Source organism: Ascaphus truei, chromosome 14 (genome assembly GCF_040206685.1).
Source record: "Ascaphus truei isolate aAscTru1 chromosome 14, aAscTru1.hap1, whole genome shotgun sequence".
In the NCBI taxonomy this organism is placed as follows: domain Eukaryota; kingdom Metazoa; phylum Chordata; class Amphibia; order Anura; family Ascaphidae; genus Ascaphus; species Ascaphus truei.
The window spans coordinates 31824474-31837654 of record NC_134496.1 but is presented as its reverse complement, the minus strand read 5'-3'; positions in this window follow the sequence as shown (position 1 = coordinate 31837654).

Here is a 13181-nt window from a genome sequence, read left to right as displayed (position 1 = left end):
GCTGTCCACCCCTCGCTGCAACCGCAGGCGAATCAAAATCTTCGGTAATGCTGATAGGCTCACTACATGGCCAGCCTATCAGCGCCACCGAAGATTCTAAATGGCCATGGTCGCAGCAGAAGTAAAACCCGTACAGCCAGTCCTCGCTTATCGGACGTAATGTGTGCCGCAAGCCTCAGTCGGATTGCGGGTCGATGTTATTCGGTGGTGGTGACCATCGGATAAGCGGGTCCAACGTCAGATAATGCATTCAGCGGACTGCATCATGCGGCGTTGGATAAGGCATTCGACGGAAAGCTGGCCGCCGTATACCGAGGAACACCTGTACAAGAAAACACTCGGCTTGTTGGCCGGTGCAGTGCCTGCTAAAACTGTTCTGTGCCGGCCAAGTGGTACAGTTGGAGGCTATGGTAGAGTAACCCAAGAAGTACAGTCCTTTTGAAGGTAGGCTTGCAGGACTCCAGACTAACAGCCTTCTCTCAGACCTCTGTGAGAAACTGGCTGTAGTCTCAGGCTGGCTTTTAAACCTTGCAGCTTAGGTTAATTGATTGCGCCTGGAAGCTGCTGTCAGCAGAAGTTAACCCCATCATGCTGGGAACAGAGCAGTCTGTCACAATATATATATGCACAGCAACTCTTTAAACATTTTTTGCTAGCGACTGCGTCTAGGGTTGCCAGATGACTTCTCCAAAATAATGGACACAATGATGAAAGGTGCGACACGCTCGAGACTTACACACACCACTCTCACCTTTCTCCACTCAATGCTTTTTCCCCCTCTCTTTGGCTCACCCCCAGGCTCCTGCCCCCTCCTCCTGATTGGCTGCATTACCAAGCAGCAACCAGTCAGGATGGAGGAAGCTGCCCAGCCCCCTAGCAGTAGCCCTGCTCTCTCCCTGTTAGGTCACTATGTCCAGAGAGGTACTGACATACATGTCGTGTATTACCTCTAATTTTTTACTGAACAGAGTGTCCAAATACAGGACCATTCGGTTCAATAATGGACACCTGGCATCCCTAAAATTATGTATCAGATATATAAAAAAATGTTTGACACATCATTAACAAACATATAACCATCATTACAGACGTATACCACTTCAGACTAGGTAATGTTTTTCATGCTAACAAATTGATGTATATATTTACAAGGTGGGTCCCAAAAAGGGTCCAGAAAGATCCCTTCTAGTCTATATTTCACACTGAATGTTATTAAAGTTTTGTTATTTTTGAGTTTTTAGTCCCTAGTGGACAAGTTGTGGATACTTCCACACTTATAGCAGCGTGTGGTCAGTTACACCCTCCCTTGTAGAGAGAATTACTCTCTTGGACTATCTGTCCTGGTTATATATCTCTCCACTGCAGGTGCACTAGAAGGGATCTTTCTGACCTCTTTTTGGGGCCAACCTTGTAAATATATATGATCACCTATCCCTTTTGCACCCTGTTTGACTATTATTAATTATGAATATTAGGTTGAGCGGTCAGGTTATTATTAGTGCCCTTTTTAACAAATTGATGTACACAGAGGCAGAATTGAATACATCTTGTTAAAATGTGTGTGTCGCTTAACTTCTAAATAACATCTTCTATTGAGACTCCTCAGATAACAAGCTATTACACACTGCTGAATCTTGAGACATTAACCTATAGGGTGCACTAATGACTTACCTCTGCCCTTATGAAGTAAAAGGTATTTCATGGACACTTGCTCATTTTATAGGAGCAGATGGGGCAGACTGCTCTGATGGAGAAACCACCCGATCAAAACAGACGTGCAGCCCCCCACACATCTATCTTCTGTATACATCCCTGAATACCCCAAGGGATGATCCAATGATGCGTAAGTTCCCCTGGCACTGCCAAGGTGATAATGCGAGTGTGACGCGATCTGTACTATCACAGGTTCATGAATAACTCTCATTGATACAGAAACACAGAGAGAAAATGCCTCTCAGTGGGGTCTTATTAGAATCTGTGCATCATGTAACTCCTTATAGCAAGTTGTTAGTTGAGGAATAATAGAAGCAAAGTACGATAACGCAAAGATGAAAATAACGCTCCTCACGTTCATTCTGCTTCAAAATTAACTTAGCACTTTGACCCGTAAATGCCATGATGAATCCAAGTGCTGGTACTTTTAAATATGTATTTTAATACATTTTTCATTTGGATAGTGCCTAAAATCATCCTATTTGGTAAAGGGGAAAACAGATATTGACATCACGGAAAAATAACTGGAAACGGAAAAGTCTATTTCTGCATGCGGTTTTTTTTGGGCCATAATGTTAAGCATTGCGTCATTGACCTAGATTTGTTAGTTGTGGTATCTCATAACAGGGAAGTATAATGTCAATGTACTATTCTTATTTTGTTGATGGTATTGTTGTGGTCACATCTTGTGTCAACTTCAAGACATGCTTCATCCTTATAATATTTAACCTCAAAATGTTTAAATATGCACCATAGTTGCTACACACATCAAAATCTAGACTAAAACTAGATTTAGGAGCCAAGTTGGGGCCATCTTGGATTTGTGATGTCACTATTTTTACACTGGAAGGACTGGGAAAGCATTGGGATTCATTACTGTAATCTGCTCTTTCTAGAATAGCTGAAACGTGTCCTTTTCTTTCCTACTGCCGTCTAGAACAGTGGTTCCAACTGCAGTCCTCAAGGGCCCCTAACAGTCTAGGTTTTAAGGATACCCCTGCTTAAGCACAGGTAGTTCAGTCAAAGTGATTGAGCCACTAATATGAAGATATCCTTAAAACCTTGACTGTCAGGGGTCCTTGAGGACTGGAGTTGGGAACCACTGAAAGAAAGTGGTAATGGAGAGGTTTGTGCTTTTGTAGACGAAATAGAAGTCCAAAGGGTTAGTAAGGGTTCTCGGTGCACTTTTAGCCTTCCAGTATCATACTGTACATGTTTAATATTAGAAATGTACTAAAGACAAGATCTTTGCTTAACAGGTATACCAGATTTAGGGTTTGCCCAAGGGACGTAAAAAGGGAGTTATAGTGTGAAAAGGGGGGATATATCTTGAGGAAGATATGTGAATGTCTTCAAAAGTCCTTTGCAAAATGTCTCAAGCATTTTCTGTACATTTCACCATTTATGCTCAATTTTCGCAAACGTTCCCATTGCGTAAAAATGAAAAGAAATCCCACCGTTTGTGGTAGAATTTCACCAATTATTTGTCTACAATTTCAAGAAATATTGCACAATTTTGTGAAAATGGCAATAGATAAAGGGCCATGTGACCGTGTACATTGACTTCTAACGCTTAACACATTTTGTAGTCGAACCGTGGAGAATATTTTGCACAACTTGAGACAGAGACATATTTATAAAGGGAACATAGAGTTTCCGTTTATCCCTACCTCAATTAATACTGCATATTACTCAAAGTCAAAGATGCTTATTCTTTCAAATTTGATCTTATGGGGGGGGGCATACACCAAACATTAGCTTTTTGGGGGAGCCTTTATTGCTGTTCCCCCCCACCGATGGTGAAGGGGTTAATGGAAGATTGCTTTCATTTAAAGTGGCAAAAGTTTGGAAATGCAGTGTCACTGTACAATGTGGCTGACCTTCACTTCATTTCAATTCACATTATTAAAACCTAAGCTACAACATAATTATTATTCTGGGATCATTTTCACTGATTTGGGGAATGCTAACAGGGGGGGGGTTAAAGTGGAGTTAAGATCACGCACATATTAAAATGAGATATAGAAAATACAGCGTGTTTGGGAATAATTTTTCTTGTCTCAAACCCAGCGAGAACTGAGATGGTTTTAAACGCCCTGTCTTGTGATCTATGCCTTGATTATATCTGAAGCGACAAGCAGAAAATGATGCAAAATGGCATAAGAGGAAAAAGAAAACATTGTCCCATTCAGCATTTCTCTAATAATTATGATTGAACCACCGAGTTTCAAACCTACACTGTCTTGCCTGAAATGGTGGCATGAGTTACAGCAAATGTTATTTGTTAGAATGCATACAAATAACGTTCTATGGAGGTTATAGAGAAAAAATGTCAGTGCACTGCCAAAAAAGCAGGAGGAGACTCACAGGTAAAAAAAAAAGCGTTTTTATTCCATAAAAGGATCAGGCAGGACCCCTAGAGCAGCAGCACAGGTAACACACCAACGCGTTTCGGGCCGTGTGCCTTTTATCAAGCTATCCCTTTTAACTTTTGAAAATCTGGTCACCCTAACTAATGGCAGCGATGTTTTCTTTTTTTTTTAATACATTCTTTATTACAATGTGTATTCCACCTCCTCTGCATTTAGGAAAACAGAGAACAAACCAATCAGATAATACAGATAAAAAAGTGAGCAGTGAAATCGAGATGACCCATTATTGGAAGATGTCTGGAAATGGCAACTGGGAGTTTGAACATATTCTTCAATTTGTTTCAGGCCCAGATTGGGTCCCTGAACAACACACTCTCCCCCTCAGCACATGAACGTCTTGGCAGAGGTCCCCACACCGAGGACTTTAGGTTGTTCCCCAAGTTACCCCAGTTGAGTGAGTTTGTGTGTGTGTGTGTTGTATGTACTGTGGGTTTGTGGGAACCTTTTCCAATAAATTCACATTTGTTCAACTCTGCAGTTCAGTCTAGTGTACTGATCCCTGGTGTAATTGTCCTGGTCTCCTGTGACAGACATGTTAATGGGGCAACATCAGGATGGGGTGATTAATGTCTTTTCTACCCATATGTGTCCCCTATAAGTAACTTTTTTTTTATATAACTCAATTTTTATATGATTTTCTGTGGGGGAAAGGACAGAAAATAAAGGGAGGGGCGGCAGAGGGAACAGGGATTTTACACCTACCTACACTTATTTGGTGCAGAACAGATTACCAATAACTACATTTAAATATTATTTTTAAGTCCGTTTTTAAACACGGTGAGACTTGGGAGGGTCTGATTTCCTCTGGCTGCTGCCTTTTGTCTGATGTGTGTTTGTTCTACAAGAGTTTGCACAGGTAAAGCCCCTCCTCTCCCCCAGTACCCTTATCTTGATTGTCTCTTTAATAAGGATAGGGGGAAACTTTATTGATTGACAAACAATCCCCCATTTATTTTGCTATACATGATTAGATTAGTTTATGTTAGCCAATAAATTAGAGTAAAGGTTGTTTTTCAGCCAGCAATGTGGGATTGCAGAATCCCAAACACAGGCTTGTTAATGAGTAATTTTGAGTTAATATCTAAATGAGAAGTATGCAGAATAAATTAATGTGTCAGAGATTATAAAGGATTTATTAGTGAATAAGAAATATCACAATTGCAGCCATCTTTAATAAACCAAGGAGGGAAAAATAGTTTTCTGTAAACTTTGACTGAACTGATTGATTAGTGACTTAACACAATTGCTATTGTGTATATAGAGCTGCAGCGGCTGTTATTCGAACAAATCATGGCGCCGTTTTCGTGTGCGCTGCTGTACTCCACGCGGCATGAGCGCGGCCAATCGCCCCAGGCACACGCGCTCATCGCGGTTGCTTTGTTTGAATTTCATGGATTCTGTTTCTTTGGGTGCAATGAAATGAATGAATTGCAATGTGTACAGTACTGTGCTACTGTGTCAGTTTAAGGTGTCTAAAAACCAGAACTCTAAAATGCCGTTTTCTGCACTCGCCGCACTCGCGTCATAAGGCGGTAAGGTTGGAAGACATCCCGCGTCATGACATTGGTATTCCGATGTACATACACAACGCGTGAAGTGTTCGAATAAAGGCCGCTGCAGCTGTAGGTTTATACAAATAAGTCCAACAATTTCCAGTTGATTTGTAGTGTGATGTTTTGCACATTGTAAATTGCACGTGTTGCAGCATCTCTGGCTGCTTAGACCAGTGGTTTTCAACCTTTTCTTTGGTTAAGGAACCCCAGGATTCGATTGTGAGATTCTGGGGAACCGCAACCCTCGCTCAATGTCTCTGCCCCCCCCTTGGTGTCTCTCCCCCTTCACACTCCCTCTTCCCCCTCACACACCCTCTCCCCCCTCAACCCCCTCACACTCCCTCTCCCCCTCACAATCCCTCTCCCTTACGCACCCTCTCCCCCTTATGCTGCCCCTCCCCCTTCTATACACACACTCACACACACAGTAACTCACTCACGTACACACACACACACACGCTCACTTAAACACACACTCTCCCTCCACTCACTTACACATACACTCACACACACTCAGTCACACACACACACACACACACTCACTTACACACAGACACACTTTAAGGGAGCTGCAGGTGCTGAAAGCATGCGCTCTTACCTGAGCCTTCCTCTCCCTCCTGTTACCTGGAAGTTGATGCGACTTCCGCTGCCGACAGGAGCAGGAAGAGGAAGGATAGCAGTGACCGGGCAGCTGCTGCTGAGCTCAGGAGCCACTGTGCCACTGTTACGTGGGGTGCTGCCACTCTGCCGGGCATGGGACAGCTGAGAGAGTTGTCCCAGATCTCCCCCCTGGCGGCCGCTGAACCCTGTTTGAAAATCACTGGCTTAGAGGATGTCACTTGCTTGGAAACTTCCCTATGCTGCACTGATGCAAATAAAGTATACCTATTTCCATGTGCCAAATACTGAATGGTGTGCCATGTGACCATTTACTGCCAGGGGGACCAGGGTTAGCTGTGAATGGTTTAGATACGAGGTGGGCGACACTGTAGCCTTTTGCCACATGTGGCGACTTGGCAGGCAAAGTGTTGTGAATTTACTATTGAATCTAGTCCAGCCCTACCTTCCCCCTCCAAGAATTCTGTCTCTTGCACAGCCCAGCTGTGCTGACCCCATGCGGAGAAGCACTCCGCCGCCAATCTGCCTCTCTCACCTTCATGGCGCCACATCAGGAGGGAGTGGAGGAAGGGGGTGGTGGTATGTAAGCGGATTGACCAGAAGGGAACCCAGGTATTACTCCAATCCACTTCAAGAAATTGCCTGCTGCTGCTCCGTTCCCCGACTGACCAATCTTCAGGTGAATGCTGCGCACTGCTCAGCTGATTTTATATAGCGCTGTTTCCCCCTGCGTGTCTCACCTCCTGCTCCACTAAAGTGCCGATACCCCCCCTTCCCTCTCAGCTGATTCCCCCTTGCTTGTGTCTCACCTCCTGGCTCCACTAAAATGCCGGTACCCCCCCTTCCCTCTCAGCTGATTCCCCCTTGCATGTGTCTCTCCTCCTGGCTCCACTAAAATGCCGGTACCCCCCCACCCCCTGCTCAGCTGATTTTGTATAGCACTGGTTCTCCCTGGCATGTGTCTCCCCTCCTGGCTCCACTAACCCCCCCCCCCCCCCTTGCTGCGCTGCGTACAGGTGATTGAACATTTTCTATTTGTTTCACTGGTTCCCCCTGGTCTCTCTTCTCCCCCCTCCTCCCTGGTCTCTCTTCTTCACCCTCCCCTTACCTGATCTCTCTTCTTCCTTCCCCCCCCCCCTCCCAGGTCTCTCTTCTCTCCCCCCCCCCCCCTCCCTGGTCTCCCTTCTCCCCCCCCCCCTCCCTGATCTCTCTTCTCCCCCCCCCCCCCCCGTCTCTCTCTTTCCCCCCCACGCCATTCAACTGAATATTTTACACAGTAATTATTGAAGTATCCTGTTCCAAGGATTGCGACATTTTTAACACATCATGATATGAGTGATCTTACTGTCCTGAATTGTTTGCATAATAAAAAGCTATTTTACAAAATTCTCTGTCCCCTGTCTTTGTACCCTTTCTCTGTCCCCTCTCTGTCCCCTCTCTGTCCCCTGTCTCTGTCCCCTGTATCTTCCTCTCCCTCTCTCCTCCCTCTCTTCTCTCTCCTCTCTTCTCTCTCCCCCCCCCCCCCTCTTTCCCCCCCTCTTGTGATGAAGGGTGCTGGGGGAGATGGTGATGAAGGGTGCTGTGGGAGATTGTGATGAAGGGTGCTGGGGGAGATGGTGATGAAGGGTGCTGTGGGAGATTGTGATGAAGGGTGCTGGGGGAGATGGTGATGAAGGGTGCTGTGGGAGATTGTGATGAAGGGTGCTGGGGGAGATGGTGATGAAGGGTGCTGGGGGAGATGGTGATGAAGGGTGCTGGGGGAGATGGTGATGAAGGGTGCTGGGGGAGAGGGTGATGAAGGGTGCGGCCGGATCTGTTGTCCTTGGAGCATTTCGGCCCTTTTCACTGTGCAAGTTGTGCGGGCCTGTTATAGCGTAATGGGAAACGTGGCGGCAAGCGCGAGTACGCCGGCAGTGGCGGTGCTAGTGCTGAGGGGACGAGCAGAGGAGAAAGAACCATTGAGTAGAGAACGGTGGGGGTGGGGGCGGAGCACACACCCTGCCGGCGACCTGTTCCTTGCATCTGTTTTGTTGACGATTTTAACATTTTTCTCTGCTTTACAAAAAAAAATGTTAGATGGATAAGTGGGTGATTCGAAAACGAAGTGAACCAGCAGCGGGTGATAGTGCTGGTGTGAGTGAAGCAGACCAACTCAGTGATTCGGGACCTACTGCTGCGACACACTTTATTCGAGCAAATACCCAGTATGTACCTGGCAGATACCTGGAATGCGCCGCTCCTCACCTCTGACAAGCCCCGTTGCATTTGCTTTCCCAGCCTGGGTTCATGCCTGGCTGATGGGCGGCTGATCTGTTAAATGATAATGATTAGGATTTAATAGGCTGCAATGCTTCGCGTGTCTACCAGATGGCATAAATTCATGAATTTTAATGCAGTATATATATATATACTGTGCAGTATTGCAGCCAGCGGGAATAAAATGCTTCAATCCCTGGCTGGAAAATAACTCAATGCACTCGGGCAGAAAACAGTCACAAACCTCAATACACCCGGGTATACCCGAATTCGTGGGACTAGCCGTGCTCGAATAAAGTGTGTCGCCAGTGTAGTGGTAAAAAGCAAAAAACAAGAGCATGGAAGAGCGTGACACGAAACTTTCAAGAAATATGGGAGCTAAAATTTGTAGTGACGCAAGTAAATGAAAAGACAGTGTGCCTCCTGTGCAAAAAAAGTTTCAGTGAGAATAAGGCAGACAGTTTGAAGAAGCACTTTCAAAATAAGCATGGTGCATTCAACAATAAATTTCCAGTTGATGGCCCTAGTCGTCTCCGTGAAATTGCCCTGTTTGAAATCACAGTTTCAAGATCAGAAGAGCAGCCTGAAGCAGTTTCTTTCGTCGAATGAGCTGGTGACGTTAGCTAGTTATAAAGCAGCCTGGATTCTGGCTCGGAAAAAGAAACCATTTTCTGATGCTGAGATGGTAAAAGACATTCTGGTGGCGGTGATGGAAACTCTGTTGGAAAACTACGAATCAAAGGTGAAGAATGATATCCTCCAAAAAGTGCAGAATTTGCAGTAAAGCCGCAGGACGGTTGTTCGCAGAGTGCTGGAATTATCTAAAAACATTGAAGTGCAACTGCTTGAACAATTGAAAGACTGTTTGTGTTTTTCCCTGGCGCTGGACGAGTCAACCGATTGTACTAACACGGCACAATCAATATTTCGGGTTCGGTTTGTGCTTCCCGCTTTTACAATTCGTGAAGAAATTCTTGTACTTTGTGGACTTCGAGGCCATACTTGTGGAACTGATATACTCGAACATTTTATTTCAGCTTCAAAACAATGTGACCTAGATCTGATAAAACTCGCTTCTATTACAACGGACGGTGCACCCGCAATGATAGGAAGAAAATCGGGATTTGTTTCTCGTTTGAAGCAGCATTTGAGTGAGACTGGTGTGAAAAACATGCTGCCCTCCTTCCATTGCATTCTGCATCAGGAGAATTTGTGTGCTCAGATGCTCGGAACTGACACTTTGAAAACTTTGATGGATAAGGTTGTGAAAATCGTGAATTACATCCGAAGTGGAAGTTCCCTCATCCATCGACAGTTTGTTGAGGCCTTGAAAGAATGCGGTGACAGTGATTTCGAGGATCTTACAGACTATGCAAATGTGAGATGGTTGAGCAGAGGAAAAGTTCTGGAACGGTTTACCTATTTGCTTCCTCAAATTCAAGATTTTCTTGTTGAGAAACGTCAGATAGAAAAATGTTCTGACATTGAGAACCCTTCATGGCAGTGTGATTTACATTTTCTGTGCGATATCATGACTCACTTAAATGGATTAAACGTGAAGCTGCAGGGAAAGGGTAAAGTAATATGTGAGCTGGCACAGCATATTCAAGAATTCAAGTCAAAACTGAACCTCATTCAGGCACAAACTCAGAAGGACGATTTAACCCATTTTGCAAACCTGAATAGATTTCTAGAAAAAAATGAGGAGTGTGGTCTACTCAACGTGAAGCGACAACTCTACGTAAACTGGATAAAAAACCTGTCCCAGAAATTTGAATCACGTTTTTCTGATTTCAATGACTTCAAATTGGCATTTAAATTCTTGCGTGATCCATTCCACTTTGATATTACAAATTCAAGCAAAGAAATTTCCACCCTTCTGTCTTTGGACAAGCGCCTGCTTGAAGAGGATTTGCTTTCTTTTCAACACTTGAAAATGTACTTGAATTCTTCAGTCACAGATATGTGGAAATCTATTCTGACAGACAACCATCTCCCAACTTTGAAATCAGCAATTTCAAAATGATTGTCCATGTTTGGATCAACGTGGGTGTGTGAATCGACGTTGTCTACTATGGGATTCATCAAGTCAAAACACAGATCTCGAATTGTTGATGTCAATTTGGAGGCTGAACTAAGATGCGCATTGAGTTCAGATATTCAGCCAAAGTTTATGCAACTTGTCAGAAATAAGGATTGTCAAATATCGCATTAAATAATCTAACATTTTCAATTTGAACCATTTTCATTGTTTGTGTCTGCCGCAGTTGTAACTGAGTAGTCAAAGTGTTCATGTTTTGAATAAACTAGTTCAAACAGTGTGTGTTTGAAATTTTTGCATGCGCAACAAAATAACTCAATTTTTACATGGTGTGGCTATTTTCACTTCAAATTCGCCACACCTGTGGCTACATTGAAAAATAGGTTGCCCACCCCTGGTTTAGATGCTTCAAAGGAGGAGTGGAATGTATTGCATTGGGAAAATGCTGCAACTATTGGCAGAATTATAATAAAAGATATTCTTATCTGCTCATATAGACACACAAATACCCAGTAAGCTTATATAAACCCCACAAAATTACCACAAAATATATATATATGTATATAAGCAGTGGTTGACAAATCACCAAAAAATATACTCGCCACACAAAAAAATCTCCTCGCCACCTAATACCAAACGTGTGCTGCTTGGGCCAATATTTACTCGCCCGGGGGTTAAATCCACTCGCCCGGGGCGAGCAAATGTATAGGTTTGTCGAACACTGTATATAAGTGTCAAAAGGAGTGCTACCGAGCGTGGCACTGTATACTACAAAAAACAAAAACACAAAGGGAGCCCAGAGCTACTTCCAATATGACAAAAATACACAGTGAAATACCTACAGTATATAAATAAATATATATATATGTATCTGTGTTACCAATACATATACTGAGGCGCAGTATACAGCATTCGCTAAACTGTGACCTTCTGATATATCTACAATGTGATGATGTCTGTATACTGAGGAATACTATCTCCTCCGTTACTTTATGTACATATGTATATACAGGCACACCCTTTTGGCAATTATCCATGCAGTCACTGACATTGTGACATATATCTATATTGGTCATTCTTTTATACTGGGTGAAATATTTATCTGTATCTATTTTTGCGCTTTGTTGGGTGGTGATTATGACTTACTAGGCAACTATCCCTTGGTGCCAAGTCTCACAACATATTTCTATATATATATATATATATATATATATATATATATATATTGTTATCCACCCTATATACCTTATATCCGTACAGGACATTAGTTCCTGCATGAGCAGTGTGTATATATATATACCAGCTCACCCCTCAATTTAGCCGTCTCTCCCACTGGGGATTTTAATATCCTATGTTTATATGTTCTCTATATGTGTTGTATTGTTACAAATAGATTTAATAAAATTGTATTATTTTTTTGGTTTTAATTTTTCTTTTGAGTCTGTTGTTTAAGGGTCAGAGGACCCTCTTTTGGTCCTATCAATTATAACTTTCCATCTACTGGATGCTGTAACTTTAGAGTGCAATTTATAGGGCTTATAGTGACCCCCTGGTGGTCATCTGTTCAAGTGTTAGCTATCTAATTTTTCCCTGTGCACCAAGTTTTTTAACCTCTCATGTACTATTAGGTGAGCGATTAGTCACTATGTTTATGTGAAAAAGTTAATATACACACAGATACCCAGTAAGCTCATATAAACCCTCATATAGAAGCAGAATTATGAGATAATCACTCATAATCACACGTCTACACATATACTCCTGTGAGTGGGTGCTATACTAGTTTCCACATTGTATTCTTTAATTATTAATGGCATGAGTGCCGAATTTCCAGAGTCTCGACAAGTGATAAGTTATTAATTAGACAGTCTACTTTCCCAGGACGTTACACAATGAACCCGAGTTAATGATTACAACTAGATTTGAGCAGACTTGCACACGCAATAATAAAGTATTGTTGTTATTGTTTCACCCCTTCTCCAGCTCTGAAAAGGGTCACATATATTTAACGAATATAATATATATGTATATTATATATACATACAGTAGGGCCCCGCTTCTCTGCGTTCCGCTTTTCAGCGACCCGCCAATACAGCTGCACTGTTTCCCGACTGCAGTAATTTTTCACAAGCGCTTCGCCAAACATGAAATCATTGTGCATTGCAATTTCGTGTAATAGGCTGAATTGCTCAATTCTCTAAAATCGCTATATTCGCTTAACATGAGACTATAAATACTGTACAACACACACCATGTTTAACTCACTATCTGGAGATATTCCGCAGGAAATCACATTTTCGGGAGAGGAAAAACCACATTAAATGTTGCAAATTCATTTTGGACAGTTTCACACATTCTTACTTACTATGAAGACTTTAAAAGAGTAACAAATACTTTCCAAATGGTCTATTTTCTAAGTGGTGTGAATAAGCGACATTTATCCAATTCAATGCATTATGCCAATGCTCTTAGTCCATTTTGGTCTACAAAAAGAAAATAGAAAGTACAATCTTAAGCAATACACCTGATATTATTGCACAAGGCAAAGGTTCATTGGCTGCCAAGGTG